The 15,105-nt window shown below is 44.7% G+C and overlaps 1 non-coding gene across 1 annotated transcript; it reads left to right on the top strand.

The window, feature by feature from the left end:
* The first annotated feature begins 11,728 nt into the window (after positions 1-11,728).
* On the top strand, positions 11,729-11,801 carry trnak-cuu (transfer RNA lysine (anticodon CUU)). Its single transcript has one exon. It is a non-coding gene; the product is annotated as a tRNA-Lys (tRNA).
* Positions 11,802-15,105: the final 3,304 nt, after the last annotated feature.

The raw sequence follows: 15,105 nt of genomic DNA, 5'->3' as shown, positions 1-15,105 counted from the left end.
TTTGACTTGTGTTCAAGACAGGAAACCCGAGTTTCATCAGCTGTCCTCCCTGTTTCGGCAGGCACGTGGGAAATGACCTCTGACCGGTGATCAGTCAGAGCTGACCAGTTTACCAACCGCAGGTCGAGAGCATCTGGTCAGTGGGGATCATTCAGTCTGTTGGTGATGGAGAGAAACAGTGCAGGGTGGTTTCAGCATGGAGTGTGTGGGTCTGCCAAATAACGGAGGGAACACCAGAACGACCAAGACGGCCAGTATGACCGTTTTGGGTTTTCAGAGTTTAATAACTTTGTGGAGGAAAAAAGATACAGACCCGCCGCTCCCTGAATTCCCCTAAAATTGTATATATTTGCATTTAAAATCAGTTTTAATCAATTGCACAAAAAGTTATAAGATATATATAAACGACCATGAGCGGTCAATATGACCTCTTTGTACTTTGCGCGTGATGGTGTGCGTCATGTCAGTATTTGGTGGCGTAATTTCCTTCGTGAAGTTCGTTGCTCTGTCCTAGAAACACGCTAGCGCCCTCCAGTGGAGAGAAATAGTCTAAACTTGGTGTGTGATTATGTCCAACGTGTCTGGTTACAGACGCACCATGACTACCACCGAGGCGCTGCAGTGTTTGCAGGCGTTGGACGGCCGCCATCTTAAATTGTTTGAAAAATTAAAAGTTGTTAAAATGTTAATTTTGGTGTCAGTTAGTTTCATAACAGACATACCAACATACTATGTAATGAATCAATATCTCAATTGGGTATTTATCTTGACTAGTGTTGTAGTACTCGAGTCCAGGACTCGGGACTCGAATCCGACTCGTGTCCTGATTTTCAGGACTCGTGACTCGACTTTGACTTGAGCACTGATGACTCGGACTTGGACTCGGACTCCAGCATTGACTGCATTCGGACTCGGAATGTGGAGATGAGGACTCGGACTTGTTGATTGATAAAGGCTTTTTTGTTAGTTTTATTGTAATCGGCACCAATAATTTGGCATACGATATCGATAGCTGTATTAATACCGTAACATTGATCACCGTGGTGATCAATAGCTTTTTTACGGTGCCGGAGTGGAGCACTGGAGCCCATCTTGGAGCTCGACTCGGACTCAACCTTGACTCGGACTCAGGTAATGGGGACTTGACTCGGACTCGACTAGGGCTCTTCTTTGGGGACTCGGACTCGAACACCGGGGACTCGAGACTCGACGCGGACTCCAGGTTTAGTGACTCGACTACAACACTGATCTTGACAGAATATAGAGTTTAAAAACCGTTTCCGCCATGGTCCTAGTCGTGGTTTTTTCCCAGTTCCGGTCGTTGTTTGGGGCCTGTCTCAATATTAATTTTCAGTTCTTTTTTTGGTAACACTTTAGTATGGGGAACATATTCTAAGTAACAAAAACTTAATTTACAGTAATTTAACACTATGAACACTTGTAGTTTTGTGTGTTATGTAAGAACAGAGCATATTCATTAAGTGTTAGTAAGGGAGAATAACTCTTCTTGTGGTACTACCACCTTATAAAGGCCATACTAAGCAAAGCATATTGAGATGGTACTACTAATAAGCAATACTTCTGAGGTTATAGAGGGAAAACTCATAGTTAATGGCTTACTGGTTGTACAATAAGGCCATGCAGAATAAGGCATTAATGAGTACGTAATAAAGACCAATTAAGAGCCAATATGTTGCTAATTTGCATGCTAATAAGCACCTAATTAATGGTGACTACGTTCCCCATACTAAAGTGTTACCCTTTTGTTTAAATGTCAGGTTTTATAGGCGTTGCTGAGTTTGTTAGATGAGCAACATGTGTTTTCCGTTTTGCTTGTCAGGTAATATTTGCACCTTTCCAGTTTTGCTGCTCCAGTTGGACCATGTCTCTCTGAAGTTTACATAGTTTAGAAATAGTGTTACAGTTGTTAATTGTGGCGTCAGTTAGTTTCATAACAGACACACTAGCATGTGTGATGCATTAATAACTCTACTGGGTGTTTATCTTAAGACAATAAAGAGTTTAAACCCGGCGGTCGTTGTAGGCAGGAGTGAAATCCTGGTCTTTTGCAAGTATGGGTCTTGAAACCTCCAGCGCCGCCACCACCGGGCGCGCGCGCCAGACATGGGAGTGGCGAACAGACGAGTGGGCTTTTCAGTCACTACTTGATCGGAATAAATGAGGCACAGCAACGATGTTCTGCAGCAAACTGTAAAAAAGGTGCTGACTTACCTCCTGCAAGGTCCAGCGGAGCTGCTCCGAACGAGACGGTTTAAACGACGGGAAACTACTTGAAGGAGCTGACATGAAGGAGACCTCACCTCTCGACGGTGGGGAGAACTGACGCTGGGCTCGGCAGAACCCACGGCTGCTGTCTGTCAGCAAACAGGAAGGAAGGGTCTTCACTTTGTGTCCATTGGAAGTCTCTTAGTTCTACCCTTCAGCTGTCCACCTGCACGCGCGTCGCCCGGCTGGGTCCCAGGCCAGGAGGTGTTTCTAGTCCTGTCGGTCGCTGAGCTGTCGTCTGATTGCTGACTGATTGAAAATGTATTCGGTCAGTGGTTCTTCGCGCCTTGTCAGGCACACTGACCGACAGGAGGGTGGATCATGGTTACCCTGCCATTATGCAAGGTGCCCCTGAGCAAGGCATCAGCGACGCTGCAGCAGAGCCAGAGTCAGTGTATGAGCAGGGAGGTGTTGCTGGTAGAGTTGTGGGTAGAGCATTGCCTGCTCCACCCACACCCTTTAAACGTGGTTCCATGTTTGCCTTACCATCAGCATCACACAACTGCCCGCGGACAAATGAACGGTGGCAGTTACAGCACAAAAAGCAAATTGTGTTTTTTTTTTTAGGAATCAATATTTACTCCCCAATTATGACTGTTTGAACATCTTCTAATACAAGTAGGACTTGCGTTACCAGAGTAAGTTTCCACATAGCTTTGTTTATATAGGCGCTAATTCTTCAACAATATCTGCCCGGGGAGTTTAGAGGGTGATTCTCTTTTAAAAAGGATGTCAAACCTGAAAAACCACAATACATGTGGACACCTCCTGCACGCTGACACGTTAGAACGGAGTTGCTATGTGAATGAGGTACTAGACCGTCCATCCGTTATCCAAGCCGCTTATCCCATGTAGGGTCGCGAGATGTTGGAGCCTATCCCAGCAGTCACTGGGCGGCAGGCGGGGAGACACCCCGGACAGGCCGCCAGACCATCACAGAGCTCACAGCTTCGCATCTAGGGACAATGTACACTGCTCAAAAAAATAAAGGGAACACATAAGCAATGCAATGTAGCTCCAAGTCAATCACACTTTTGATATATCAACCTGTCCAGTTAGGAAGCAACACTGATTTGTGAATCAATTTCACCTGTTGGTAAATTGTCTAATTTCCACCAGGTGGAAATTAGACAATTTGCAAGACAACCCCTATAAAAGGAACGGATTTGCAGGTGGTGGCCACAGACCATTTGCCTGTCCTCATCTTTTCTGGCCGATCTTTGGTTAGTTTTTCATTTTGCTAGTGCCCTCACCACTAGAGGTGGCATGAGGCGGTATCTGCAACCTACAGAAGTTGCTCAGGTAGTGCAGCTCATCCAGGATGGCACATCAATGCGTGCTGTGGCAAGAAGATTTGATGTGTCTCCCAGCACAGTGTCCAGAGCATGGAGGAGGTACCAGGAGACAGGCCAGTACACCAGGAGACGTGGAGGGGGCCGCAGGAGGACAACAACCCCGCAGCAGGACCGCTATCTGGTCCTTTGTGCAAGGAGGAACAGGAGGAGCACTGCCGGAGCCCTACAAAACGACCTTCAACAGGCCACTAATGTGCAGGTTTCTGCTCAAACAGTGAGAAACAGAATGCATGAGGATGGTATGAGGACCTGACGTCCACAATTGGGGCCTGTGCTCACAGCCCAACACCGTGCAGCCCGATTGACCTTTGCCAGAGAACATCTTGGTTGGCAGATTCGCCATTGGCGCCCTGTGCTCTTCACAGATGAGAGCAGGTTCACATTGAACACATGTGACAGACGTGAGAGAGTCTGGAGACGCTGTGGAGAACGTTCTGCTGCCTGCAACATCCTCCAGCATGACCGGTTTGGCGGTGGGTCAGTGATGGTCTGGGGAGACATATCCTTGGAGGGCCGCACAGACCTCTACGTGCTAGCCAGAGGTACCATGACTGCCATTAGGTACCGGGATGAGATCCTCAGACCCATTGTCAGACCATATGCTGGTGCAGTGGGCCCTGGGTTCCTGCTCATGCATGACAATGCTCGTCCTCATGTGGCCAGAGTGTGTCAGCAGTTCCTGTATGTCGAGGGCATTGATGCTATGGACTGGCCTGCACGTTCCCCAGACCTGAATCCAATCGAGCACCTCTGGGACATCATGTCTCGTACCATCCGCCAACGCGATGTCGCACCACAGACTGTCCAGGAGTTGACCGATGCCCTGATCCAGGTCTGGGAGGAGATCCCTCAGGAGACCATCCGTCGTCTCATCAGGAGCATGCCCAGACGTTGTAGAGAGTGCATACAGGCACGTGGAGGCCACACACACTACTGAGCCTCATTTTGAATCGTCTTGAAGAATTTCCACAGAAGTTGGATCAGCCTATGTTCTCATTTTCCACTTTGATTTTGAGTATGATTCTGAATCCAGACCTTAATGGGCTAATGATTTTGATTTCCATTGATCATTCTTAGGTTATTTTGCTCTAAACACATTCCTCTGTCTAATAAATAAAGATTTTCAGCTGAAATATTTCATTCATCGAGGTCTATATTGTGTTTTTAGGTGTTCCCTTTATTTTTTTGAGCAGTGTAGTACGGCCGAGTCACCTGACCTACATGTCTTTGGACTGTGGGAGGAAACCGGAGCCCCCAGCGGAAACCCACGCAGACAACATGCGAACTCCCCACAGAGGACGATCCGGGACGACCCCCAACGTTGGACTACTCCGGGGCTCGAACCCAGAACCTTCTTGCTGTGAAGCGACCACGCTAACCACTGGGCCACCGTACCTTCGGGCGACTTTCAACCAGACTGAAATCACCCCAAAGGGGCAGTACTCCACGGAACCCGACTTGACACTGATTGGACTATGATATTCAGATGGAGGGCAAACTGGGTAGAACAGTCACAGGCTCAGCTAGCGTTAGTTAACACTGTGGTAGAATTAGGACTTAGCCACAATAATGCAGCCTGTGCTTTCTGTGGTTTTGGTTGTGGTTGTTCATAGGCGGAAATCCTGGGGGGACACGACCCCCCATCCTGGGAAAAATATGATATGTCCCCCCAATATATCACTATAAACATAACTATGTAATTTCAAAAACACGAATAATACACATCTAAAGCATCTGTGCTGATTATAGACACTTAACAGTGCATATTTAAGTTTCAAAAGATCGCGATCCCCCGCCCTTTACATCACAATGGTTTGATCCACTGCCACTGCCCCTCCCCCTCCTGCCGAGTACTACAGTGCGTGTGGGAACTCTGACAGTCTTTCGTTGGTGGCTAACGTTAGCCTCCAGTCCAGTAAGTAGTTCAAACAAATGATATGTTAGACATTTCTTTACTTCTACCACTCAGTACAATAAAACACATGTATAATCTGACCAGTCTTCATTTCCGCTGCACTGAATTACAGGTAAGTCTTTATGTTAGCTAGTGGCTAACTAGCTAACTTAGCTAAGTTACAGTAGTGTAAACTACTAATAATACACGTTAGTCCCTAGCTAACGGGTCTGATCCTTTAGCCGAGCGGTTAGTGATGTCGCCTTGTGGTGCAATACACCTCGTATCGAATCCCGCATCGGGCAAGAAAATAACCGGTTTCATTGGTGGCAGCGGTGGGATCCGGAAGTGTGCAGATCCTCAGAAGTCTCTTCGGAGCGCGGGAATAGCAAAGCGCGAGGGCACACTTCCGGGGAGGGTGACGACTGTAAACTACTAATAAGACTCATTAGTCCCTAGCTAACGGGTCTGATCCTTTAGCCGAGCGGCTAGTGATGTCGCCCTGTGGTGCAGTACACCCCGTATCGAATCCCGCACCGGGCAAGAAAATAACCGGTTACAATTACATCAAATCATATGGTTAAACTCTAATATATTGATATATATAAAGCTTGTCTTTTTGGGAAAATATGTTTGATAAAGGCATTATTTTTATAAATGACACTGTGAATAATGAAGGTAAAATTATGACTTACAAATAATATTTATGGCAATGTCTGCACATTTAATCACAAAAATGTAATTTTCTCATTGGAACCTTCGAACAAGTTGGGACAACCCTTTAGTTAACTACCTATCAATTATCCAGTAGTAGTAATTATGGTTCCTCAATATACATTTAACATACTACAACGTAGGCTATGTGTTACAGCACTACTTTCGGTGCCCCCCGCAGGAATTGCGCTTGAGAAAATTTCATGTAATTGTCCTCTCCAAAAGTATTGATATGCGTGGCTCTTTTGTGTTCCGATTTTTAGCAACGCCCGTCGTTATCAGAGCTATTGATGTGCATGGCTCTTTGCGTTCCGATGTTAAGCAGCGACGGTCGTTGGGGGTGTTAGTTTCAACTTCATTAGTGCTCCATTCAGTGGTCATGAGAGTCGTTGGAGCCGTTAGTGAGCGACTGTTGTTCTTGGAGGCTAGGCTTCTTGAGTCTCCTGGGTAGAGATGAAAGGACGGCATTGTAAGTGGGAGGTAGGTGGTGTCGCAGACCTCCTCCTCTGTTGAGGGATGGTTTTTCCAGTTTCGCATAGATGGCTTCCTTCACCCCTCTTTCAAACCATCTATCTTCCCTGTCCAAAATGTGTACGTTGCTGTCCTCGAAGGAGTGTGTCTTCTCCTTTAGGTGTAGATAGACTGCTGAGTTTTGTCCTGAGGAGTAGATGAAACTTGAGGTTTTTCCTATTTTTTCTCCCTGTTAAAGGTTCTTTTTGTTTGTTTGTTTGTATCTGAGGCAAGGGTCTAAGGACAGGTTGTTGTGTTGCTGTAAAGCCCCCTGAGGCAGACTTGTAATTTGTGATATTATGCTATACTACAATTGACTTGACTTGACTTAAGAGGCCCTGTGCCATATGGCCTGGCGGCCTGTCCAGGGTGTCTCCCCGCCTGCCACTCAGTGACTGCTGGGATAGGCTCCAGCATCCCCGCGACCCTGAGAGCAGGATAAGCGGTTTGGATGATGGATGGATATATTTAAATCGGATTTTAAAAAGCTTTTACAAGACTCACTTGATTCTCATCTGCTGTGAGTGCGCTAGCATGTAGCATGTACTGATGGCCTAGCCTTCTTAGATTGTGAGTGCTACTTTGGGCCTAGCCTTCTTAGATTGTGAGTGCTACTTTGTGGCGGAAATTCTAAATTCATCTTTTTTCAAATTGTGACTTCCTAGCAAAACAATTGTAATCTGAACTGAATGTGTTTAACAGAGTTGATGTAGAAAATTAAGTTTGTCTCATCGAACGCATGCTGCTGCTGCTGCTGCTGCTGCTGCAGTACCTACCACTACCGCTACCGCTGCTGCTGCTGGGCTGGCTTCCTATGCCTGGCTATTGAGCTGAGCTGTCAAATCAATTTTATTTGTATAGCTCAATAACACAAATCACAAATTTGCCTCAGTGTGCTTTACAGCAGCACAACATCCTGTCCTTAGACCCTCATGTTGGATAAGGGACAAGTCCCTGAAAAACCCTATAACAGGAAGGGAAAAAAGGACGAAACCCCAGGGAGAGCAACAGAGGAGGGTTCTCTCTCCCAAGATGGACAAGCGTGCAATGGATGTTGTGTGTACAGAATAAAAAGCAATTTACAGAATACAACACCAAAACAGGATAATGAATCACAATGGAATTATAAAATGTGTGAAGAATATGATGAGGAGGATGCCAAGCAGTGCCTGGATGCCACCGGAACCGTCTAGGACCTGAGCCACAGGGGAGACTCACATCATACCATTCACATACATGGGAGAAGACAAGAAAAAAACATTATTCACAAAACGGAGTGAGAGAAGAATATAACTTTTAAACAGGATACGGATTTATGATGTATATTTAATGATGAGAAAGATGCCAAGCAGTGTCCAGTTGGCGACCACAATCAGAGAAGGACAGACTACACGTACACATAGGGGAGACTCACATCACACCATTCACATACACAGAAGAGGAGAAAGGAGAAGACATCATTCAGGAAGAGAGAGGGAAGACATGAGAGAAGAGAACAGTTTACATATTTCAAGAAGAGCGAGGAACACAGGGTGATGTATAAGAGTGGACGAAAGTGCACACAGGTGGACTATATCTTATGTAGAAGGCGCTATCTGAAAAGGATTGGACACTGCAAGGTGGTGACAAGAGAGAACGTAGCTAGACAGCATCGGATGGTGGTCTATAGGATGACTTTGAGACCAAGATGAAGAAGAGAGTGAAGGCAGAGCCAAGGATCAAATGTTGGAAGTTAAAGAAGGAAGACTGTTGTGTGGATTTCAGGAAGGAGGTAAGACAGGCACTGGGTGGTAGTGAAGAGTTGCCAGATGGCTGGACAACCACTGCAGAAATAGTGAGGTAGACATCAAGGAAGGTACTTGGTGTGTCATCAGGACAGAGGAAGGAAGACAAGGAGACTTGGTGGTGGAATGAGGAAGTACAGCAAATTATACAGAGGAAGAGGTTGTCAAAGGAGAAGTGGGATAGTCAGAAAGATGAAGAAAGTAGACAAGAGTACAAGGAGATGCAGCGTAAAGTGAAGAGAAGGGTGACGAAGGAAAGTGAAAAGGTGTGTGGTGAGTTGTATGAGGTTGGACACTTAGGAAGGAGAAAGGGACTTGTACCGATTGGCTAGACAGGGGCCAAGCTGGGAAGGATGTGCAGCAGGTTAGGGTGATGACGGATAGAGATGGAAATGTGCTGACAAGCGAGGAGAGTGTGCTGAGAAGGTGGAACGAATACTTTGAGGGGCAGATGAATGAAGAAAACAAGAGAGAGAGGGACAGGGTTGGGTGACGTGGGTTATTGACTCAGGAAGTGCAGTAGATCAGGAGGAAGGAGGAAGTGAGGGCAGCTATGAAGAGGATGAAGAGTGGAAAGGCAGTTGGTCCTGATGACATACGTGTGGAGGCATGGAGGTGTTTAGGAGAGATGGCAGTGGAGTTTTTAACTAGATTAATTAACACAATCTTGGGAAGTGAGAGGATGCCTGAGGAGTGGAGAAGAAGCATACTGGTACCGATTTTCAGGAACAAGGGCGATGTGCAGAACTGTAACAACTACAGAGGTATAAAGTTGATCAGCCACAGCGTGAAGATATGGGAAAGAGTAATAGAAGCTAGGTTAAGAGGAGAGGTGATGATTAGTGAGCAGTAGTATGGTTTCATGCCACGAAAGAGCACCACAGATGTGATGTTTGCTTTGAGAATGTTGATGGAGAAATATAGAGGAGGTCAGGGGGGAGGTGTGGTATTGTATTAGGAAGTCAGAAGCGCACAAACAGCATACTACCTTTTCCGCTTCTGGTGTGGGAAGATGGCAGCGCGAATTCACGTTTGCGGCGGCCTCACGCAGTACTTTCCATGCAGTGCCTTTGTCCACGTCTACATTTAAGTTTTGTCTTCGTTTGATGGCTGAGGGAGCTGGCGCTGGATTGGCTGGGAGAGCTTGGTCTGCTGCATCTTGTGGGCCCAGGGACCACGGCCCTGCCTGGAGCTGCGACCGAGGAGGTAACACCAGGGGCGGTCCATGGAGACCAGCAGTTCCAATCACACCGAGGGAGGTCTGGCGGTGTTACATGGTTTGGAGACGGTGGCAGTGATGAAAAGACAGGAGGTGGAGCTGGAGATGGCAGAGCTGAAGATGTTAATATTTTCACTGGGAGTGACGAAGGAGGACAGGATTAGGAACGAGTATATTAGAGGGACTTTCTCGGTTCACTAAGTTTTCTATTCAAATTTTCATAGATAAGGTTGTACTGGTCCACATCAAGAGGATCCGACTTTACTGTAGAGACAGACAGCATAGTACTGTAGAGATAAACAGCATAGTACTGTAGAGACAGACAGCATAGTGCTGTAGAGACAGACAGCATAGTACTGTAGAGACAGACAGCATCGTATTGTAGAGACAGACAGCAGAGTACTGTAGAGACAGACAGCAAAGTACTGTAGAGACAGACAGCATAGTACTGTAGAGACAGACAGCAGAGTACTGTAGAGACAGACAGCAGAGTACTGTGGAGACAGACAGCATAGTACTGTAGAGACAGACAGCAAAGTACTGTAGAGACAGACAGCATAATACTGTAGAGACAGACAGCATAATACTGTAGAGACAGACAGCAGAGTACTGTAGAGAAAGATAACAGAGTACTGTAGAGACAGACAGCATAGTACTGTAGAGATAGACAGCAGAGTATTGTAGAGACAGACAGCATAATACTGTAGTGACAGACACCATAGTACTGTAGAGACAGACAGCAGAGTACTGTAGAGATAAACAGCATAGTACTGTAGAGACAGACAGCATAGTACTGTAGAGACAGACAGCAGAGTACTGTAATGAAAGACAGCATAGTACAGTAGAGACAGACAGCATAGTACAGTAGAGACAGACAGCAGAGTACTGTAGTGACAGACAGCATAGTACAGTAGAGACAGACAGCAGAGTACTGCAGAGACAGACAGCAGAGTACTGTAGAGACAGACAGCAAAGTACAGTAGAGACAGACAGCAGAGTACTGTAGAGACAGACAGCATAGTACTGCAGAGACAGACAGCAGAGTACTGTAGAGACAGACAGCATAGTACAGTAGAGACAGACAGCAGAGTACTGTAGTGACAGACAGCATAGTACTGCAGAGACAGACAGCAGAGTACTGCAGAGACAGACAGCAGAGTACTGTAATGACAGACAGCATAGTACTGCAGAGACAGACAGCATAGTACTGCAGAGACAGGCAGCAGAGTACTGTAGTGACAGACAGCATAGTACTGCAGAGACAGACAGCAGAGTACTGTAATGACAGACAGCATAGTACTGCAGAGACAGACAGCAGAGTACTGTAGTGACAGACAGCATAGTACTGCAGAGACAGACAGCAGAGTACTGTATTGACAGACAGCATAGTACTGCAGAGACAGACAGCAGAGTACTGTAGTGACAGACAGCATAGTACTGCAGAGACAGACAGCAGAGTACTGTATTGACAGACAGCATAGTACTGCAGAGACAGACAGCAGAGTACTGTAGAGACAGACAGCATAGTACTGCAGAAACAGACAGCAGAGTAACTCATGAAAGTTTTGTTGTCGATGTTTTTGCGTTTTTCATTTTATTATATTGAGTTTATTTGTGTTTTTTGAGTTTTCTCAATGGATTTGCTTTCTCAGTTTTTTGTGTTTTCTTAATAGTTTTTTCTTAAAAATTTTGTGATTTGAACTAAATACTTTTGTGTTGTCTTTTTTGTTTTCTCACTGTCTTTTTAAAAAAAATATTTTCTTGTTTTTTTTCTCGTGTTTTCCTTTTTGTTGGAGAACAAGAAACCACCAGGGTTATTTGTATAGTTTTGTGTAGCTTTATTGTTGTTCAGCTTCTTTTATCCAAATCAGCAGTGACGTATCTTCACCTCTCATCTTGTGCCATTTTCTTTCTTTTATATTAATTGTAAAATGTTCAGATTTCACATTTTTAGCATGTTACATAAGCCCGGTTAGCTCAGTCGGTAGAGCATGAGACTCTTAATCTCAGGGTCGTGGGTTCGAGCCCCACATTGGGCGTTAGAATATTTGACTAAGGTGCGGCTTTAGTTAGTCATCACTGACACTAGGCTTAGATTAACTACATTGTGTTCACGTTTTGGTTCATGAAGAGGCATAGAACCCTGTCCAGATCTCGCGAGAAGTGGGCCAGATTTAAAAGTAAACCTAATTGCCAAACAACTCAAGTACAGTTTTTCTCCCATTATAGAAATAGTGTCTTTCCTCAGTCGTGGCCTTTTTGCAAGCCACTAACAACACCTCAACAAGTATCTAACAACACCTCGACAAGTTTCTAACAACACCTCGACAAGTATCTAACAACACCTCAACAAGTATCTAACAACACCTCAACAAGTATCTAACAACACCTCGACAAGTATCTAACACCTCAACAAGTATCTAACAACACCTCAACTCGTATGTAATAACACCTCAGTAAGTATCTAACAACACCTCAGTAGGTATCTAACAACACCTCAACAAGTATCTAACAAAACCTCAACAAGTATCTAACAACACCTCAACAAGTATCTAACAACACATTTACAAGTATCTAACAACACCTCAACAAGTATCTAACAACACCTCGACCATTATCTAACAACACCTTAACAAGTATCTAACAACACCTCAACAAGTATCTAACAACACCCCGACAAGTATCTAACAACACCTCAACAAGTATCTAACAACACCTCAACAAGTATCTAACAACACCTCAACAAGTATCTAACAACACCTCAACAAGTATCTAACAACACCTCAACAAGTATCTAACAACACCTCAACAAGTATCTAACAACACCTCAACAAGTATCTAACAACACCTCAACAAGTATCTAACAACACCTCGACAAGTATCTAACACCTCAACAAGTATCTAACAACACCTCAACTCGTATGTAATAACACCTCAGTAAGTATCTAACAACACCTCAGTAGGTATCTAACAACACCTCAACAAGTATCTAACAAAACCTCAACAAGTATCTAACAACACCTCAACAAGTATCTAACAACACATTTACAAGTATCTAACAACACCTCAACAAGTATCTAACAACACCTCGACCATTATCTAACAACACCTTAACAAGTATCTAACAACACCTCAACAAGTATCTAACAACACCCCGACAAGTATCTAACAACACCTCAACAAGTATCTAACAACACCTCAACAAGTATCTAACAACACCTCAACAAGTATCTAACAACACCTCAACAAGTATCTAACAACACCTCAACAAGTATCTAACAACACCTCAACAAGTATCTAACAACACATTAACAAGTATCTAACAACACCTCAACAAGTATCTAACAACACCTCAACAAGTATCTAACAACACCTCAACAAGTATCTAACAACACCTTAACAAGTATCTAACAACACCTCAACAAGTATCTAACAACACCTCAACAAGTATCTAACAACACCTCAACAAGTATCTAACAACACCTTAACAAGTATCTAACAACACCTTAACAAGTATCTAACAACACCTCAACAAGTATCTAACAACACCTCAACAAGTATCTAACAACACCTCAACAAGTATCTAACAACACCTCAACAAGTATCTAACAACACCTCAACAAGTATCTAACAACACATTAACAAGTATCTAACAACACCTCAACAAGTATCTAACAACACCTCAACAAGTATCTAATAACACATTAACAAGTATCTAACAACACCTCAGCAAGTATCTAACAACACCTCAACAAGTATCTAACAACACCCCAACAAGTATCTAACAACACCTCAACAAGTATCTAACAACACCTCAACAAGTATCTAACAACACCTCAACAAGTATCTAACAACACCTCAACAAGTATCTAACAACACCTCAACAAGTATCTAACAACACATTAACAAGTATCTAACAACACCTCAGCAAGTATCTAACAACACCTCAACAAGTATCTAACAACACCCCAACAAGTATCTATCACTCTGTACAGTGGAGCTCTTCCAGATCACCAAGGTACATGGTTTTAAAATTAAAATAGATCTTCATCTTAAAAACTGCCTCCAGGACATCGTGGATATTTCTCCAAAATGGAGCCACAGAGGGACAAGTCCAGAAAATGTGAAAGTGGTTTGCCAATGCGCGTCCACAGGACCTTCAGCTAGCCAGCCTTTCTTCGAGGAAAGACGCACCAACCATAAATGAGTGGATTGACTTAGTTTACAAGATAGTCACAATGGAGAGAATTACATTTAAACTAAGATCTCAAATGGACATCTTTGATGAGAACTGGGTGGCGCGGTCGTTGGTGCGGTCGCCTCGCAGGAGGGGGCCCCTTGGTCATCCAAACTCTACCATGCAAAGCGAAAGCCAGATATCCACACCACCCAGAAACGCCGCCGGCTTCTCTGGGCCCGAGCTCATCTGAGATGGACTGACGCAAAGTGGACAAGTGTGCTGTGGTCTGACGAGTCCACATTTCACATTGTTTTTGGAAATCATGGACGTCGTGTCCTCCGGTCTAAAGAGGAAGAGGACCATCCAGATTGTTATCAGCACAGAGTCCAAAAGCCAGCATCTGTGATGGTATGGGGGGTGTTAGTGCCCATGGCATCATGGGTAACTTGCACATTTGTGAAGGCACCATTAATGCTGGAAGGTCCATACGGGTTTTGGAGCAACATATGCTGCCATCCAAGCGACGTCCTTTTCAGGGACGTCCCTGCTTATTTCAGCAAGACAATGCCAAGCCACGTTCTGCACGTGTTGCACCAGCGGGGCTTCATAGTAAAAGAGTCCGGGTACTGGACTGGCCTGCCTGCAGTCCAGACCTGTCTCCCATTGAACATGTGTGGCGCATTATGAAGCGCAAGATACGACAACGGAGACCCCGGACTGTTGAGCAACTGAAGTCGTACATCAAGCAAGAATGGGGAAGAATTCCACCTACAAAGCCTCAACAAGTAGTGTCCTCAGTTCCCAAACGCTTATTGGGTGTTGTTAAAAGGAAAGGTGGTGTAACACCGTGGTGAACATGCCCCTGTCCCAGCTTCTTTGGGACGTGTTGCAGGCACCAAACTCAAAATGAGTGAATATTTGCAAAAAAACAATAAAGTTTATCAGTTTGAACATTAAATATCTTGTCTTTGTAGTGTGTTCAGCTGAATATAGGTGGAAAAGGATTTGCAAATCATCGTATTCTGTTTTTATTCACCTTTTACACAACGTCCCCGCTTCCTCGGAATGGGGGTGTGGGCTTCACATCTGTCCACCGCCCCTTTACTGCATGTTGGCCGATGATGATTTTACACCTCGTAAGTTGTGTTTTATTTTGAACTGTG

The sequence above is a fragment of the Lampris incognitus genome, chromosome 4 (assembly GCF_029633865.1).
Source record: "Lampris incognitus isolate fLamInc1 chromosome 4, fLamInc1.hap2, whole genome shotgun sequence".
In the NCBI taxonomy this organism is placed as follows: domain Eukaryota; kingdom Metazoa; phylum Chordata; class Actinopteri; order Lampriformes; family Lampridae; genus Lampris; species Lampris incognitus.
The sequence above is the reverse complement of the archived record's forward strand: the minus strand, read 5'-3'. Positions and strand labels throughout refer to the sequence as shown.